Source organism: Notamacropus eugenii, chromosome 3, assembly GCF_028372415.1.
Source record: "Notamacropus eugenii isolate mMacEug1 chromosome 3, mMacEug1.pri_v2, whole genome shotgun sequence".
In the NCBI taxonomy this organism is placed as follows: Eukaryota; Metazoa; Chordata; class Mammalia; order Diprotodontia; family Macropodidae; genus Notamacropus; species Notamacropus eugenii.
Window position 1 is genome coordinate 312,209,052 of NC_092874.1, and position 6,818 is coordinate 312,215,869.

A 6,818-nucleotide genomic window follows, 5' to 3' on the forward strand; every position below is an offset into this window, starting at 1 on the left:
CATACTGGTTTTTCCTCACATTTGACATATTGTCTAATCTCCATGCCTTCCTACCTCACCATGTCTGGGGGGTCCTCCCTCCTCAATTTTACCTCTTTTAATCCCTGACTTCCTTCAAGACCCCAGCTTCAGTGCCATTTTGAGACTTTTCTTAGGGTCCCTAACTCTTATTCTTTCCCACCAAGGTTACCTTATATATTCTTGGTATGTGTTTTGTATATACCTGCATATGTATATATTTCTCTTCCCACTAGAACATAAGCTTCCTGAGGGTAGGGATTATTTCACTTTGTCTTTGCCTCTCCATTTTACGCCAGAGTTCCAGGAGCATAGAAGGTGCTAACAAATGCTTGCCTGATTGATTGTAAGTAGCATTTCATTGTCATTTCTCTTAGGGTAGGATTGGGTCATTTCAATTCTTCAGAGATGCGCTGCTTTGTTGTGCTGTTCTCACATGCAATATTGTAGTTATTGTGTATACTGTTCTCCTGGTTCTGCTTGCTTCACTCTGTATCAGTCCTTATATGTCTTTCTATGTTTCTCTAAGTTCAGCATGTCTCATTTCTTAATGCACAAGAATATTTCCATTATATTCATATATCATAATTTTGTTCTGAAATTCACCAATTGGTAGTTTCTTGTAACCACAAAAAGTGTGAAACCATATAATCCAAACTAAACTGGGCATTTGCTAAGATGCTCTTTCTCTTTGTGTACCTAAACTTATAGACAATACAACATTTATTAGGTGCCTTCTATGGGTCAGGCATGGTGCTAAACACTGGTAACATGAAGAAAGGCAAAAGAAAATGGTCACTCTCGAGGAGCTCCCAACCTCATGGAGGCAACAACATGTAAACAATTATGTACAAATAACCTATAGGCAAGATAAATATACAAATAACCTATACACAAGATTAATAGGAGATAATCAAAGAAGGGAAGAATTAAGGGAGATTGGGAAGGTTTCCTATGGAAGGTAGGCATCATACTCTATTTTTCCAAATATATGTGCTAGAACATTTTGGTCATCTTTATTGAGCATTTGCTGTAGGGTACAATAAGTCTAATTTTGAAAATGGTTCCCTGGGAATGACTGAGTAAATTGTGGAATATGAACATAATGTTAAATTATTGTGCCATAATAAATAATAGAGATGAGGAATTTAGAGAAGCATAAGAAGAATTGTGTGAATATTTAAAGAGAATAAAGCAGAACCAGGAGAATAAATATTCACAATAATTACAACAATATAATGCTAAAGGACCGCTGAATTAAAATTAATGAATTAATATGAATTCAATATTAGTTCAAAGGAACAGATAAAAAAGCATTCTTCCTTCCTAGGCAGAGATGGCAGGGTTAAGTGGAACCTCGGGTGCTGAATGTTGTATATGCCATTGTTAAATATAGTCTTTGTTTCGATTGTTTTTCCCTTAGCTATTTTTATGTGATGAGGGAAGACTCAATAGGAGCAGTATATATTTTGGGAATTGAACGAGGTGTAAAATATACCAATAAAACCTTTAAAAAGGGATTTCTCATTTGTGGTACAATTTTGGAGTTATATGAATTGTTTATAATTAATGCCTTTCTACCTTTTTGATGCAGCAAATCTGTCCTTTAAGTTCTTCCACATACAAGTATTTGGATGAGCCATATAATACTACTAATAGCAGACATTTAGATGGTGCTTGAAAGTTAGCAAAGTACTTTCCATCTATTATTTCATGTTTTTGTTACAACAGGTAAGAACCCATCAGGTACAAAGCAAAGGTATTATTATTTCCATTTAAATGAGGAAACTGAGGTTGATTGTGTCATGTAGCTAATAAGTGAGATTTGAACCTGGGTCTTCTTGACCCCAAGTTCAGTATTCCATCTATTATGTGAGGTTTTTCCTACTGTGTTTATTTCTATATTGCAATGAGTAGAGCTGCCTCTCTTATTTTTTTTTTTTTGCTTAGCAATCCAATATTAAATGAATGCTACCTCCAGACAAATATGCTCTTTAGGGATTATTATTATAATTGCTATTTAGAATGTTGATACTGGAAGACAGGACTGCTTACTTCAGTATTGATTGACCTGTCCCAAAAGTGATTCTTAAGCACTTCTCTACTGAATTCTTCATTCCAATTTTGCAAGAAAGTGTGCAAGCCTCTTATGAGCCACCATTTCGTTATGAAAGGGATCTCTTATCTCAGAGAACATACATGTAATATCTTATTTTTACAATATCAAAATTCTCTTTGAGCACATCTTTAAAGAGTCAATAGAGAAATGTTTCATAATCACATCACTGCACAGAAAAGCAAGTCCCTAATAAAGGAGACAGTGGTGAAGAATGTCTTTGATCAGTACATTTTAAGGTACAGGTACATCTAGCTATTTATTTTTCCTGAGTTGCACAATGGGTCTATTCCTGGTTGTTACATTATTTGTAGAAAGGAGGCAGTGCCTTGACCTCATTGAAACAGTTACGATTATTTTTGGTGACAAGACTGTGGTGAAGGTTATTCAAGTATAACAGGAAAATTAATTGAGTACATTGGCTCAGTCCTATTCCTCATCTTCAGGACCCTTTCTTTAGAACATTTTTTCCCCACCTCTTTCTGAGGAGGGGACTTTCAATTTGCGTGTTGAAATAGAGCCCGGCTGTAGGCTTACAAAGAGGAGCATGTGGTACAAGGGACAGTATGTGATTCGGGTCAATATAAATATATTTATCTTCCCTCTATGAATATTGCTGTTCAGTTTTCAGTTGGGTCCTACTCTTCGTGACCCTCTTTGGGGTTTTCTTGGCAAAGACACTGGAGTGGTTTTCCATTTCCTTCTCCAGTGAATTTGACACTTAAAGAACTGAGGCAAATGGGATTCAGTGACTTGCCCAGCGTAACACATCTAGGAAGTGTCTGAGGTCAATTTCATGGTTAGTTTACTTAAGTCTTGGGTTCAGACTTTAGAAGAGAGGTGGGGCAAAACCAAAACAAACAAATAAAAAAACTGCTAAAAGATTTCTCAGTTCCCTGAAAAGAAGTACCAGTACCTATGGGGCCCCTCCAGGAAACCACAAGTCTCTTCAAGCAACTCTGTGCATATAGAAACCTGCAGCACATAGAGACCAAAGAGGAACACATGAAGAGAAATATTTCTCAGGGAGAGAATACAAGATGACCCAGAGATGTCTTCCTGGGGTATGAGATAGAGAAGGAACAGTCACCAAGAGAGGAAGATACAAAACAGAAGGTCAGCACTGCAAAGATTCATAATGCAATCTTTATATATTCCTTTGGAAAATACTATAAGTCATCTGGTCCCTTCAGGCATGGAGGAAAGTATATTTGTGGATTCAGAATTCAGATTGTTTTCCTTATTAAAGGAGGTATTGTAAGGGGGAAAGGGGGTGGGCAGGGAAATGGTGTGTGTTTCTGGGGAAGGTGGAGGCCCTTCACACACGTACCAAAACGGGGAGCTATTTTGATTGTTTATGAGCTCAAGTATGAGCCACTCTTTCTTTTTTTTAGCAAGCTAAGTAAGCCTTACCCTATACATGATGCTTTGTTATCCTGTGTGCTTGCATAGAGACTGAGAGTCCTTTCTGATGTTCCCAGAGGAAACTCTGGGTGGGGTGTAAGCCAAACAGTATGATTATTGAAAAGCAATCAAGTTTAATTGAGTCCATTGGAGCTAAGAACTGAAGTTTTTATACCACAAGTTATTGTGTCTTATCTCTCCGATTGGAGTATAGAGGACAAGAAGATTGTTTCATAATCTTTGCATTCCAAGACTTTGCAGAACAGCTTATACATGGCAAGTACTCAAATTCCCAGTTACTCAATAACATTTCACATCAGCTATTTGCAGCATCCTCTGCTAGGTACTAGGGAAATAAAGGGATAGTGCTGACAAAAGTAAGATATGTAGTTATTCGTATTACAACCTATAGTTTCTATAAATGGTAGAAAAGATCCACGCACAAATCAATGAGTTAATGTATAAATTGGTACCCAGATTAAAGGCTGGGGAAATATAATATGAACCCAAATTCAGACCCCCTATTTCCACTTTTCTACTCCATTAATACAAGAACTACATTTATATAAGAATATAAGGCAAATCTTCCTTTTCACTTCTGGCCTCGGAAACATCTGTGCTTGTGGACATGAGGCCAACTCTTTAACTCTGCTTTTACTACTTTGTAGAAGCCATGATGACAGCTAGGAACTTTTCTATTATGAATAATTACACAGTCATACAAATCTATTTAGCCCACATCCTTCTAGCGTACAGCCACCGGTTGATTTAAGATGCAAACCTTTTGTAACTCTCTGCCAGGAAGATGAAATATAGAGTTTACCCTGGCTTTTCTTTGCTCTAGATTTTACTGTAAATCATTAGTCACTGTGGGTTGCTAACCATATATCAGGCAAATGCCCCGCTGCTTGTGGTACTGAAAGGATTCCTTATACTAACCTAGAAAATGGATCAGTTGTTTTAAGTGTAACTAGGATATACCAAGATCAGAGTCAAGCCAGAAGTAACAATAATAAAAATCCTCTCCTTGCTTCAATGGATTTGTAAACTCATCATTGCGGGCACTGCCTTCACCATTACACCATGACAGAAGGATGATTGCTGGTATAACTTACTAAGCTGAAAACTATTAAAATGCTCCATGCCATCCCAACGAAGCTGCATCCACTTTCTGAAGACAAGTTTACCTAAGCACACACACAAAATAACCAATTAATTTTTTGGAACATAGCAAAACTATATTAAAAATAATAAGCAGCAACTACTTTAAGAACACCATTACCTTCATGTCTCTTACACACATAAATGTAGGCTCATGAAGCCCATGGATAATTGAGCAAACTCAACTACAGTCACCATGATGTGCTGTATGAAAATGCTGTGCTGTTTGGAGTATCTGTTCGTAGAAAGAGTAAATTATTTACCAGCCTATTTAGACCCATGCCTCTTGCCCTCTGTGCTTATTTTTTCCCTCTGGTAAACTATCACAGGAAAGGATGGGAAAGGAAGGTGGGAACACAAAAGGAAAGCGCATTTTCTAATTTTTCTTATCACACATTCTCAGTCTCACTTTTTCTCCCAGCCCTCTCCCTGAACCCCACCCTTCTGCCCCCTAAACACATGTTTCATCTAGTTTCATTCTAGCTGTTGTTTGCCAGGGCTTACATGGGTGGCTCTGTTATAGATGAGATATTTGAGGTCATCTAAGAATGGCAAGATGAAAGCCACTTATGTAAAGTGAGAATTTTCATCTAACCACCAACAAAGATCAAGCATAGGAAATATGAATTCCCTGGGCAAAAGGGAGGGAGATTCTATTTTCTCAGGCTCAATAGCTTGGGAAGCACAGAGCAATATGGGCAAACAATTAGTGTTAGCCAATCTGAGCAAATTCAATTGATGCTGGAAGCATACCCACGTGCATGTACACAAAAGGTTTTAGAGGAGGAGAGATCATATTTAGTAGGCTCTTATTAAACGTTCTAATCCTAGCAAACTTCTGAGAAAGCTACTCTTTTCATGGGGTGAACTTTAATATTTTTGGCGGTTGTTTTAATCCTAATGAAAATAGCCCCATCAGCAGGAAGAGAAATACAGTAACAAACAAAGAAATTTCTCACTGATAACTAAACATTTCACAAGTCTCGTAAAAGGTAGGAATGACAAGGAAGTAAACCATGGATGAGCCTCTAGGACTAACATTCCAGCCTGCCCAATTCAAAACAGCAATTTCATTTGTTCAGAAATGATCATTCCACATTTATGGCAATTCTGGCTAATGATTCACTACTGCTTAGGAAACCTGTTTGTACAGTATGTCTCCATGCTCTTGAAAAATAAATAATGAGTAATATTTGTGAAACACAATTTTACTGGAAAATGTGTGGTCTATAATGAGAATGCAAATAAACCAGGGAGTTGTTGACAGAAAAGGGAAGAGGTGAAGATGAATAATGCAATTTTCTAGTTCTAAGGTTTTGGTGCAAAATTTTCAGTGTTAGTAAAGGGAAAGCAGTGATTTGGGTAGTCATAAGAATGCAAGGCAAAGTTTGAGGGACCCCGTGCTTGTTTTGGCAATGATAGTCAAAATGTGGAATGATACACAGAAGATTAGCATGGCAAAGCACAAGGATGACACTCAAATTTGTGAAGCCTTCCATATCTGGAAAAAAAAAAAGTTTGAGACCCTCTCTAGTCTTGTTAAGTGAAAGTTCAGGGTAATCTACATAGCCAAATTATTAACTGCAAGGGCCATGATGAGAATTGAAAGAAATTTACTAACCCTACCAAACAGCATGTGGTTGGGGGGCAATTGTCACAGTATGTGAAATAGTGAAATTAAAAAAGAAAAAGATTATTTTTTCCAAGGACCTCTGGGCTTAGAGTCAGGAAAATTCATCTTCCTGAATTCAAATCTGGCCTCAAATATTTACTAGCTGTATGCTTCTGGGCAAGTCACTTAACCCTGTGTGCCTCAGTTTCTTCATCTGTAAAATGAGCTGAAGAAGGCAATGACAAAGCACTCCAGTGTCTCTGCCAAGAAAACCCCAAACAGGGTCATGAAAAGTCAGACACGACTGAAAAATGTCTTAAATAACAAGAAATCTCTCACTAGGCTGTGGGTACAGTTGTAAGTTGGCCTTCCTAAAAAGCTGAAATAACCATGAGGCTATGAGCATGGCTTTTTTTTTTTTTTTTAACGAGCATCTGTTAAGCATCTATTAACAAAGGAATTTTTAGAAATGGAAGGAATTTGAAAGGTCATCGAGTCCAATTCCCT

At 37.4% G+C, this 6,818-nt stretch overlaps 1 non-coding gene across 1 annotated transcript; it reads left to right on the top strand.

Moving 5' to 3' along the window:
- Positions 1-6,101: 6,101 nt before the first annotated feature.
- LOC140497900 (U6 spliceosomal RNA) lies at positions 6,102-6,204 on the top strand. Its single transcript, XR_011964906.1, has one exon. It is a non-coding gene; the product is annotated as a U6 spliceosomal RNA (small nuclear RNA).
- Positions 6,205-6,818: the final 614 nt, after the last annotated feature.